Below are 12,964 nucleotides of genomic sequence, written 5' to 3' on the forward strand. Positions count from 1 at the left end.
CTCTGTCTTCTTACTTGGCTTCCTCTGTGCCCTGTCCATTGTTCCCAGGGCTGGTTTGCCGTCCGTCTCCACCAGACCAGGAGCGTAGGGTGGGGTGTGTTCCTGGCTGTGCCCCTGCCATCCAGGTCATGGCATTTGCTTACATGTGTAGGCTGAGCAATGGTGTAAAGAAAATGTGGTATAAACTGCAGATGTGCACACAGGCTTTGTGGCTCATTGCTCATTTTGTCCCACTGACTGGAGCTGGGGTGAAGACTGGCAGAGGCACTCTGCCCTTTGGAGGCTGGCCCCAGGAGTCTTGGCATCCTCCATGTGGGATGCACCAAAGCTGGGGTGGGACCGGAAAGCGGGCTTGTGTGTTGCCAGTGGGAATGCTTTAACATCCAGCAGCAGCTCAGACAGCTCTGCCTCTTCCAGCTTGCTGGCTGGAGCCCTGTGTTCTGTCTTCATCATTTATTTTTCCTTCTTCCTCTGCCCTCAGAGTAGTAGCTCAGTTTAACTAGCTGGCTTAGGGTTTCTGAGTCTCTCGTGGTTTTAGCATGAGCATGTCGCCAGCAGCCCCTGTCTTTCTCTGTCATGTTGCTGTGTGGAGCTAGGGAGACCCGAACTCAGACCCCACCTTCTCCCTGGCTCTGTGACACAAACACACGCCTTGCCCCGTAGAGCTCTAATGTCCTCCTCTGTACTACGAGTGGCAGCACCTGCCCTCTGCTGTTGTTGTCAGGGCTTAATAGAGAAACCTGCTGATGACAAGCCCTTAGCTGGTCCTGCCTATACATCACTGGCCCCTCAGTCCTGTCTTTGGGAAAATCTGAGCTGCCTCTCACTATCCTCAGTGGATTTGACTGTAAGGATGACGACATTCCAGGTGGCGGTCAGGGGCAGTTGTATCCGGTGCACAGTCAGGCGCCCTCCTGGCATAGTAATCTGTGTGGGTGTTTAGTAATCTGTGTGTTTGGGACAGAGCTGAGGTCCCCTGAGAGGCAACACTCAATCCCACAGCCTTTTTACTGCAGCAGGCATGTTGAGGGGTCAGTCAGTGTTGTGCTATTTTCATGATTCTGTTGCAACCGTACCTACTCTGTCATTTGCTTAATAACTTTCTGTACATAGACATATTTTATCTAAATATATTTTAAGAGGGAATTTACTGTCACAAAGGAAAAATGTCAGTAATCTTCTAACATGTTGAAATAAACCCACAACTATGTTTTAAAAAAGTAATCTGTTGCTAAGAAGGGCATGATGGCTCATGCCTGTAATCCCGGCACTTTGGGAGGCCGAGGCAGGTGGATCACTTGAGGTCAGGAACTCGAGACAAGCCTGGCCAGCATAGTGAAACCCCATCTCTACTAAAAAATAAAAAAATTAGCCAGATGTAGTGGCATGCGCCTGTAGTTCCAGCTACTTGTGAGGTTGAGGCAGGAGGATCGCTTGAACCTGGGAGGCAGAGGTTGCAGTGAGCTGAGATTGCACCACTGCCCTCCAGCTTGGTGACAGAGCAAGACTCCATCTCAAAAAATAACATTAATCTGTTGCTTAAAATAATCTCTTCCTCCAACCATACAAAGACATAGTGATAAACTACAGGACAGCATTCCTTTATGAATGTAGGTGTAAAAACCCTTCACCAAAATAGTAGCACATAGAAAAATACAGCCGCAGAAAAAGTACACAAATGTTTATGGCAACATTATTCACAATATTCACAAGGCGGGAACAACCCACGCATCCATCAGCTGGTGAACAAAGTGTGTGCATGCTTGTGTGTGCACGTGTGTGTATTAGTCATTCAGTGGAATATTATTGAGCCATAAAATGATGCACTGCAACATGCTACAGATGGATGAACCTCAGAAACTTTATGCTTAGTGAGAGAAGTAGATTCTCATTATTCAAGGATTGTGTATTGATGAAAATGTTGTGGCCAGAGGCTCACAGGAACCTAACCCTGTATTTCCCCCGGAAGCAATGGTTCCATGCTCGGTAATTCATTGACTGTGTCGAGTTTAGAGAACAAACTGCCACGTGTTGCAAGAATCCTCTGTCATGTGCGAAGTCCAGAATAGGCAAATCCATAGATTCATGGTTGCCAGGGGCTGAGAGGTTGGGAGAATTGGGAGGGGTGGGGTTTCTTTTTGGGGTGATAGAAATGTTCTAGAGCTTAGAGATTTGTGTAAAGATGCCAACAGTTGTTGAATTAAACTTCAAATGGGGGAAGTATATATGAATTATATCTCGATAAAGCTGTCAAAAATAGAAAGGACTATCTGCCTGACCAGGGGGGACAGGCTGCTGAGAGACCCCTGGATCTGAGCCATAGCCCTGGATGATGTTTTCTCGGTTTGTCTCCAGCCGTTAATTTCCAAAGTTCTCCCATCCTCCATGTGTGACTACTTTGACGTTGTAATAAACATGTTTGTTCAAAACTTTAAAAATCGTCTCTTCCCCCGTAATAGGAAACTTCCTGTGCTTCTCTGAGAGGGCTCCAGGCATAACGAGTGTCCCCGGTGGGGGCAGGAGCGTGACATCCTCAGCTACCTCCCTGTCCTCACTGGGAATGCACACAGCCCAGCTCAGTGGGATTAGCTGGGCCTGTCACTTTGTTACCAATAGAAATCACAGATATTTTCATATTCTGTGGTAGTTGCATTCTGATATCCTAAATATAATTTGCAGTAATCATTATTTAAAAACAATGGTACACACTGTTATTTAATGCATGAATAAGAATGCACATAAAGTAATGTGCCACACATTTACTTTACGATTGTGATCTTGTCTTCAAAATAATTTCCTTTATGATCCCCTGTGTGTCACTTTATGCATTTAAGAATGTCATTTTGAGAAAGGGGTTCCCAAGCATCATCAGATTGCTAAAGGGCTCTTGGCTTATACCAGGTTGAGAGCCCCACTTGTAGAGAGGCTGCATGGGGGACTGAGACGACAGGCCAGGCGTGACTTGGCTTCCATCCTCCTGGGATGAACAGAACGTTCTTCGATGGCCACGTGGCATTTGGGGGCAATAGGGCTTTGGCCTTCGCTGCCTTTCTTCGGCATTGACTAGGCTTCTGCTGCGTCTGCCCAGGGACTGTGAAAAGTCGTGGGCTTTTCCCTGCGACAAACGACAGCTGACATTGCCCTTCTCTGTATCACCGTGCCCATTTAAGTAATCAGAACAGAGTTACCAGAATGGATTGGCTGCGATGAGAGGGTCTGCGCTTGAGTCTGCATATATAGGTTGCAAACAGTGTGTGTTAAGGACCCACTTTTCTGTTCCCCTGCCTCCCCAAGGGTTCAGAAATGTTTTGGGAAGCTGGCCCTTGCCAGAGAATGCAGAACCAAGTTGATGCTTGGAGCATCTCTTTCTATGTTTAGCAGGATAAACAGGAAGTACAAACAGTAACTTCACTGCTTATCCATCAAATAAACTCTGCAAATGCCAGCATTCCCTGTGGTCTGGTTACTGACCTCCAGGCTCAGCCCAGGACTTGGTAGGGTGTGTGGTGAAGGCTAGCAGCTCCTTCTGAAATGTGAAGTTTTAATTACAGTGAAAGATGTTTAGCACAGCTACTCTGAGCTCCTTACTTTTAAAGATAATGTAAATGTTGCACATTTGCATGTACCTGGTAACTGTTCTTGACGTTCTGGGCATTCTTTTGGGTTCCTAGAATGAAGAGAACACAGTTGTAAACTTTTCGATTTATCAGAAGTTGCCTGATGGAGTGTATTATGCTGTGATTTCACTTAAGTGAGTTACCAGAAAAGTAATTAAGGGGTGTTCTTCAAAGTAAAACATAGAATGATTGAGAATCTCGTTGTGGACACTGGCAGGATTTTCAAGTATCAAGCATATAAATCCTGCTTATAATTGTTTTTCTTGGATTCCTAGGTAAGTAGCTAGAAGTATGTTTGGTTTTTAAATTGAGGGTTCACTGCTTATCAGGAAGCCCTCAGTTAAGCCATCAGAATTCAATTTCTGCATTTCACGTCTGGTACAGTCTCTTTCCTCAGACACCACCTAAGGGTTTGAGGTTGTGTGTCTTGGGGTCAGGGGAGAGGTATATTTCTGCTGAATTAGCCTCACTGTGTCCCTGTGCTTATGGGAACAGACATAAAATGTGGGCTTTGCTGTCTTGTAGAGGAGCTTTTCCATGAAACACGTTTTCTGCTTTAATTGCCACAGATTCCTGGAAGTTTGTGTGTTTGGAGGATTTTCTTTCTTTTTCAATAAAAGAAAAAAGTCTCCCACTCCACCGTGGGAACATGGAGAAAATAAAATTCCTGCAGCCGCGTTCACGCTAGAGTAGGAGTGTGTTAAAGGAGGAGAAAATGTGCTGATGTAGCTTGTCAAAAAGAAACAGAGCCAGAGGCACCCCCTCCAGAAGAATCCAGGGTTGTCCTCCAGGGCGCCCACATGAAGCCAGGCTCTGCAGGCGCTGTCGGGAGCAGCCAACCTGCTCTTTGCCTTGATTCTCTTCCAGTTGAGCCCATGGGAACACTGAGGGAAGCAGATGACTGACTTGTATCTTCAGAAATCCAAGCAAAACACCTTGTATGTAAATGGTGAGAGTGTATATTGACGGAATTGGAACCTGTTATTTTTTTACTTTTCTTAACAGTTAAACTCGTAATGTATTTATAATTTGGATTACTTTTAAAGAGCTAACATATTATAAGCCTATCCTGACATTAAATTCTTCATAAAACTTTGTTGTTTTTAAAAAAAAGCTTTTCCGTTTAAAACATTTGTAAAACAAGATTCAGATGACATGGAAATAATCATACAACTCTGAGGCAATGACTGTTAGCATTTTGGTAAAATCATTCTAGGCCTCTCACTATAGATGCGGTTAGTTGGGTGTAGTTTTACATAAACAGGGTCATAATATACAAGGTGTAGCAATTTTCTTTTCCTGTGTAATGTGATTTTCTTGGAGGCATAGCAATTATTTTTAATCTAGCACCATATTTTTTGTCTTTTAGTAGATGCAAGTAGACATACATCACCCTTTTATGATGGATATATCAGTTACATGACTAACAAAATACAACCAAGTCCTTATTAATTGTTAATTAAATTGTTATAATTTTATTATAAACTGTGTTGTGTATTTTAATATACTTGTCAGATTCTCTCTTTAGGGAAAACTAGTAGAAATGTTCTTGCTGGGTTAAAAGGTATGAGTATTTTGAACTAAAATATATATTGCCAGGGGACCACTCTTCTGTAGGGCTCTGGGGTAACATTTGAATTGGTTCTTTTTTACTTAAAAAAAATTTCATTTTTTTTCTAAGAGATGCACTCTCACTCAGTCACCCAGGCTGGAGCACAGCGGTGGCATCTCGGGTCACTGACGTGGCCACCTTCCGAGTTCAAGCGATTCTCCTGCCTGAGCCTCCCGAGTAGCTGGGATTACAGGCACGCACTACCACGCCCTGCTAATTGTTTTATATTTTAAGTAGAGATGGGGTTTCACCATTTCAGCCAGGCTGCAACTCCTGACCTCAGGTGATCCACCCACCTTGGCCTCCCAAAGTGCTGAGATTATAGGCGTGAGCCACTGCACCCAGCCAGAAAAGAAAAAAAATACATATTTGAAGACTCTTATTGTATGGAACTCATGCTCTTTGAATTTTTCCTCTCGAATGCTGCATTGAAGGCCGGCAAGGGTCTGGCCTGGGGTGCCGGGGAAGGCTGCTTTCCTGCCAGAACAGCACTGAGCAGGGCCAGATGGATGGCCACCTGCCCTGAGAATAGGGATTCCCACCTGCTCCAAGCACCTGGCATTTTGTATTCATGGACGCTCAGCTCGGCCTCGTGGGTGAGGAGCTGTAGGTCTGCAGAGTTCAAGTTTAGCAAAGAAGATGCTGCCGTGAGCAAATCGTACCTCTCCCTTGAACAGAGTGTTGTGTGATAAAAATGGCCATGTCATTGTTTCTGTCATGTCAGAGTGTCTTGTGTGATGATTAACACATTTGTGTGGCTACAGTGTGATGGAAATGAGGCCAAGCATGGAGGCACAGGTTGGGGCTTTCTTTTCATATTAGGCCAGTGATCATCTTGAGCCCAAGTGACTGGTAGTCCATGCTGGGACTCTGGCTGGCAGTGCTGGTTTCCTGCCCCTCCTCCTCCTGCTGTTTTATTCCCCGGCCGCACAGTGATACCCAAGAGCAGTGCTGCTGTTCTCTAGCAGTGAGCCCAGGAGGGGCACCTCTAGTCACGTCTCCACTGTGGCACAGCAGCCCCTCGGAGGGGCTAACATGAGCCCCTGGTCTCCTCATGCTGACACCTCATGGGTTTCTCTGTCCCCACGGGTATCATTTCCCCGCTCAGTTACGTCTGTCTCTCATCGAGTTAACATCCTTTACTTCCTAGAATTCACCTCTGTTACCATTTTTACTTCAGAAATCCTTAGAAATAATTCCCCATGTGGCATAGGGTCCTCCTGCACCAGCATTTTGAACCAGGGTTATGAAATATGCAAAGGCCAGAGCTCACCCCTACCCCACAGAACTAAGATTATCGGGGAGGCGAAGGTCCAAGGCTCATGCACCTTGAGGGTGATGAACATCTGCCTGAGAACAGTTAGCGTGTTCTCAGAAACAGTTAGTGTTTTACTGTTAACCAAGGATTTTAAACATTACCATGTGACTCTCACAAGTAACCAGTTGTGTAAGTTTCCCCCTTTTACACGTGATGACTCTGATGCTTCAGGAAAGGTCAGACATGGTGAATATAGTTCACATACCCATGAGTTAGGGCTCATTGGGCACCTTTATGTAGAGGATGCAGAGGCAGTGACAGGCATGCATCTCACAATGATGAATTCACATTTCGCTTGCCGGTGCTCAGAACCAAGGATTGATTTACTGGCACTGTCAGACTAAGCCCATGTTGTTTTTCTGCGGCCCGGAGGATCCCTATTCAGTAGTGCGTTAATGAAAAGTAGCTCATTTTAGAAATGATATGCCTATATCATTTCGAAATGATATGAGTTTGGAGTCCAGAGACATAAAAATTTCCACTGTGAACTTTTTTCTTTTCCAGAAACGTAAGCAAGATTTGGATTTCCTCTTGCACAGCAGTTTCTTTTCCTGTTTTTGCCCCGTATCTCTGTACTTTCCATCCTCTCCTGTTGGAAAATGATTCAGCCTGGAGGTCACCACGTGCAGCACATCCCACCTGTACCCAGGCTCCCAGAAACCCCGACTGTTTTTGTAACACTCGACACATACACAGAGTTGGGAGTGAGAGGTGCCATTGGAGCTGGAGCCGTTTACTCCTCTGTGGTGGTTTGTAGGGCTGGGGTGCTGGGCATTCCCACCTTCCTGCCAGCACTCCTCAGCATCCCACTCGGAGCCACTTCTTAGGGGGTGGGGGTGGCTGTGGTGGAGGAGAGTGTCAACACCAAGATGTTAACCAGTATCAGAGGTGAATGCCTTACTTTTTGTACTGGTAAAATACTTGTAATGTCGATTGTACTATTTTAACAATCTTTAGGTATATAGTTTAGGGGCATTAAGTACGTTAGGAACATTGTACAAACGTCACCACCATCTGTCTCCAGAGTGTTTTAACCTTCCCAAACTGAAACTGTACCTATTGAAGCATTTTGTCTTTTTGTTGCATTGAAATCAAACTCCAGAAAACAGCTCTGTACCTATAAGTATAAATTTCTATAAAATGTCTTTGGGGCATGTTTATAACTGATGTATCTATAGTCTTGCTAGAAATTTCAGATCAAAGGGTGAGGGATCATAATTTTTCAAAAAGCAAATCACTTATGAAAGAATTTTCCCTTGCTGATGGAGTTGTCAAGTCTCTGGGGAGCTCCTGGACCCTTCCCCAGGCCAGGTGTGAGGCTGACCCTCCTCCCCTGGCTGCTGCTCCTAGCTACTGTGCACTGACCACATCCCAGGCCAGAGGCTCCTAGGACCTGGGTGAGGAGGATGTCGGGAGTCAGGAGCAAGCCTTCCATGGCACTGGCATTGGTGCTGAGGAGGGGCTGTGCCCCCTGGGCTTGGGTGGGTCTCTGAGTTAAATTTCCTTAGGAAAGAGCACAGCTCAGAGGCCTAAGTCACCGTCTGCTTGGGGCCTTTCTGCACTAGACCGCGAGTTCTCTCTCGAGATGTCAGTCCTCTGTGCTGTGTTTGCATGTTGGCAGCAGGGGCAGGAGGACGCGGACGTGTTGGTGCTTCATCCGCCAGACATTGCTGCAGAGCAGCTTCCCTGCAGACACCTCTCCACCCTCCACGCAGGAGCAAGGCGAGGTCTGACAGCCCAGCTACCACAGCCAGCAAGCCAGGAGGGGCCCTGCCCACGGTGTGCGGACTGTGAGGAGCTGTGAACAGTGGAGATTTGGGACTGGTTGACCCTCATCTCCAGGCCAGGTGTGCTTTTCTGTCACTGTTACCCTTCTTCCCTCTGTCCTACCTTGTCTTTGGTGTTCTGGGCCACTGCGAGGCTTACAAAGTACAGTGTACCCTTCAGTGTGTTGTGACAGTCCCACTCAGGTCCCCGGGGCTGCCTCGGCAGTTGTGGAGTTTTAGGCTCCCCCTGTAGCATCTGCTCTCCCCTGTCACCTGGGCTCCCACTGGGCAGTGGCTTCAGTTAGAGCTGGCATTCAGTTGAATGCCTCACCTAAGGGCTCCAAAACAGATCTGCTCCCAAGTGGCAGCTAAACAAGGCCCCCTTGATCTGGAGCTGAGGCCATATGGCCCCTCTGCCTGCAGTATGTCCCACCTCAGGCTCAGACTCAGAGACCACCAAAGGAGAGTGTTCATTGATGTTCTTGCTTCTCAGGAATGAACAAAGGGGCCACCATCATATCGTGTCTTGTAGAGAGTGTGCAGTCTCCGCCTTTTGACCCCAACACCTCCAGGATTTTTAGTGACTCCTTAATAATCAAGTGAAAACTATTTCTGTTGTTAGCACTGACCTTCTTGTACATTGAAAACATGAAAAAAGCACGTTTTTGATGTTCAGAATCATCACGATAGAGTTAGATACCTTTGACCAATTTTAGATTTGGCTTTGGAGGCTGGTTTGTTAGCACTAGGAAAATAATCCCTACCTTGGAACAAGTCTTTTCTAACCTAAACAGTTTTCCCAACAAATGATTCTTTCTGGCTACCCTTATTATCACATGTATACGTCTAAGCACATTTAGTTAATAAACACTGAGTCTCCTGCTATGTTAAAATCATAGGAATCCGAAATTGAAGGAATTTTAAATGTCATCCAAACTAGCTTTCTTCTTTACAGGTAAGGAACCAAACACCACGCTAGGCTGAGTCCAAGGCTTCCACTTAAGTGTCTGACAAATAGATTTGAATTGTGGCATAGGCCCTTGTAGACTTGGTTTTCTTGTAAACCAAAGCCTAAATGGTTAAAATATTTTTCAAGAAAATTTATTGTGAGCAGATAAAAGAACCAGTAGGAATTCCTATGTCTGAGCTGCCTGCAACCTATCATCTGTGGCAGAAAATTTATGTCTCCATATCATTGCCCAGGGACATACCTGGGGGCTCCTGGTGGTGAGCTATGGTCAGCACTCAGAGTGGAATGACCCTGTCACAATCTGGGATTTTCCTCAGAATTGATAAAGCCCAAAGAACCATACAGAGAGGAGGAAAAAAAGAAAGATAAGAATTCTACAAAGGCATCGCTTTGTGCAGCTCTGTCAGGCCTGGGCTGTGGCCGGGGAGCTGCCCCAGCATTTTCTTCTGCAGGTCCTAGGGAGGTAGCCAGTTTGAAGTTAACAGGTGCTCAGCTCTGGATCCTCTAGAGATATCTGGGATATGCTGACGAAGCCCTTGAATAAGCCTTCACTGACCTTCCTGCCTATTGCCAGGCACTTCTGAAATTAAAGTTACTTCTGCTTTACCCTTTGTTACTGTTAAAATACTCACCTACCTGGTGTTATGGAGCCAGTGAATTCTTACACTCTGATGCTGCCATGGTTGTTTTACGGTTAGATGAGAGGAGTATAATGGAGCCTCCAGAATGCCTGTCCCCTGTTCCCAGGGCTGTAGGTGGAGGGAGATGGAGAAACCCTGCACATTTCACAGAGAATTTGGGCAAATAGCTTCTGGGTCTGTTGTTGCAGGATGGGATTTAATGAGCTCTGTTTCCTGCTCATGGTCGGTGATTTTGTTTTATTGCCTGGAGACCAAGAAAGAATTCCGAGGGCTGCAGGCCTCACAGAGGAGTTCTCTCCGTAGGCCTCCTAAGCCCACCTTATACCAATAGCTGCCCACCTGCCCTCCACTCCTCAAGTCTGTGGTCTTCAATACCTCCTCTCGGAGGTAGGGGTGGCTGCCCTTTTTATATAGAACAAAAATGAGTCCTGGAGAGGCTGTGTGACTTTTCAGAGCCACACGGCCATCAGATGACTGACCAGGATCTGTGTCTGGGCCTGCTTCCATGCCTTCTCCCCACAGTTGGACTTACGGGTGGAGAAGCAGCTGTGTGTTCAGGTGGTCAGGGGTGGAATAATGGGCCTGTGCACATCAGGCCCACAGGTCGGAGGCCTAAAGGGACGCCTCCTTGGACTACAGAGTGCCTATTGGGAACAAACTCTGGACGAGAAGCAATGTACACAGTAGCCCTCTCAGCCCTGCCAGAGTTTGCCCGTCCGAGGAGGCTCTGCCCTCAGGACCCTCCCCTGGCCTCCTGTGGGTTTGTCTACATGAGCCTGGATTGTTGCTGGTATAGTAGACAGCTTCTGAGAAATGGCAAGAAGGTGACTTGTTTCTTTTTTAAAATCCAGGCTCTTGAAGATATTAAGTGGAAAACATGGGGCAGAATGGTGTGTATGATACACGACCCGTACAATAAAAGGATAGAATAAGCATCTGTGTTCCCTTTCACTTGTAAGTTGCGTGAATAGACTCTGGAATAATCTATGAACCTATTGAAAGTCGCATTCTTGGGATGAGGTGAGGATGGGGAGTGACTAATGGGTTTGGGGTTTCTTTTTGAGGTGATTAAATGTTCCAGAATTAGGCGGGGGTTGCAGAGTCCTGAATATACTAAAAAGCATCGAACTGTACACTTTAAGATAGTGACCTCTTTGGTAGATAAATCCTATCCTACCTGATATCTCAAGCTAGCTGTTTAAAAATTCTTCTGATAGTATTTGATTTAGCTTTGAGCCTCTATCTGGGTGTTTAAAAACTGATGAGTTCTGCTTGGTGCTTGACCTTCTCTCTGGAAGGAGAGGGATGGTCTCATCTGGAGATGAAAGAAAAGCCCCAGCAACTGACGGGGGACTCTCAGGGGCGTGCTTGAAGCTGTTTGTGTCTAAAGGGTCTGTGAGCCAGGCAGGGAGATCAACACAGAGGACTGTGGGGCTACGGTGACCTGCCTGGCCTGGTGGGCTTCTGACGTGGTGTATGTTAGTGGGTAAGACACGACCTCTGGAGTTAGCAGTCCTCTTGGTAGACTAGGAGGAAAAAGGGTGTTTTGCCCATTGGTGTTTCAGGCTGGCCTATTGAGGAGCCCCAGGAGCAATTGCCTGGTGTCCTCTGCTAGAAAGAGCTTACTTTGTGTTTGTGTAGGACCCAGCTTATCATCTAGAGATATGGTCCCATACCTGGGGTAGGGTGGTGGCCCTTGGTTGAGTTAGGAAGGGACCAGTGGCCAGTCCAAGGAGGACCACACTGACATGCCCCAGGCCTCTTCTTTGTTGGGCTTCTGAGATATCCTTTGAAAAGAAAGAAGAAAACCGTTGGTTTGATGTGCTGGCAAAATTTGGTCTTGAATGCTGGCCATGGGAATTGCTGAAGGAGGTCTTCTCTAAATATGGGCTTTTCTGCCAATGGTTATTTTTGGTTGTTTGAATTACAGTTGTGCTCTTTGCTAACTGCTGTAGTGTTGTATAAATACAGGGTGAATCACAACCAGGCCATGAATCCAGATCTGGGGTGGAAGTGACACGTGGACAGCCCCTAGAACCGGGTTCTCTGCCCCAGAGCGTGACAGGCAGCCCAGGCTGGGCACCGTCTGCCCTGCTGCCTCTGATGGGATGGGCACTATTTTTCCAATGTCCGCACTCACACCTGAGGTCACTCTTGTGTTCAGATGCCCCAGCAAGTCCACACCACCCTCATGAACATGGGGAAATGATAGGGATTGCACCTGCTCGACTTCCCCGCAAGGTCATCCCATGGGCTGGTTTCTCCCAAGTGCCTGGCACTTGCTATACCCTAGCCATCCCAGGCCAGGGCAACTGGCCAAGGAGCTGCCCATCTCCTGAGACGCAGACTCCTGAGAGGCCACGTGAACTCTGCACTGCATCTGTGTAGGAAATTAGGGGCCCATGTTTCCTCTCTTTTCCTTCATCATAAAAACTCAAGAGCAATAGGTGGAGAAATGGAGAGACCCTTCCTCTGGTCAACTGGGCATCTGAAGAGGGCTGCAGTGGTTGTGCTGGCACAGTCTGGGTCAGGCACCTGCACAGGTTAGTGGGCTGCGACACAGCAGGGGTCTCTTTCTGTTGTTCATTACTGGAGGGTCCTGCCAGGTTTTGGGCCATCAGAACTGCTGCTGCCCAGGACAGGAATTGCAGGTGGAAGGCACCCCGAGGAGGTGCCCAGGACCATCTGTGCTCCTCAAGAAAGTGTTCTTGTTGGAAGAGACACCTGCACTGGGATCCAAGTCTCTGTTCCCCAAGACACCCATGTAAGTTCACTCTTTGAATCTGAGTCCCTGATGCAGACAGTGAGATAAGGCCACCTCCAGGGCCTTAGGAGAGGCCAGGGTGGGGCCAGCCATGGGTCCTGAGAAGGGTCACATAATTAAATAAATTTGTATCTAATTAAACTGTAGCAGAGACTGAGGAGGGATAGAAATACTATAAAATGAGAGGGATATTACTGTGTCCAAGGCGTCTCACTTCTAATATTGAGTACGGTCGTGCAGCACGTAACATTTCCGTCAATGACAACCACGTAGGCA

The 12,964-nt window shown here is 46.9% G+C and overlaps 1 protein-coding gene and 1 long non-coding RNA gene across 2 annotated transcripts in view; one reads left to right on the top strand and one right to left on the bottom strand.

Annotated features, from left to right (window-relative positions):
* The window catches only part of PARD6G (par-6 family cell polarity regulator gamma), an 87,834-nt gene that overhangs the window by 44,522 nt on the left and 30,348 nt on the right, over positions 1-12,964 (top strand). The gene's annotated exons all lie outside the window — the stretch shown is intronic.
* The window catches only part of LOC120361654 (uncharacterized), a 64,286-nt gene that overhangs the window by 12,103 nt on the left and 39,219 nt on the right, over positions 1-12,964 (bottom strand). The window lies entirely within an intron of this gene.

The sequence above is a fragment of the Saimiri boliviensis genome, chromosome 13 (genome assembly GCF_048565385.1).
Source record: "Saimiri boliviensis isolate mSaiBol1 chromosome 13, mSaiBol1.pri, whole genome shotgun sequence".
Lineage (NCBI taxonomy): Eukaryota > Metazoa > Chordata > Mammalia > Primates > Cebidae > Saimiri > Saimiri boliviensis.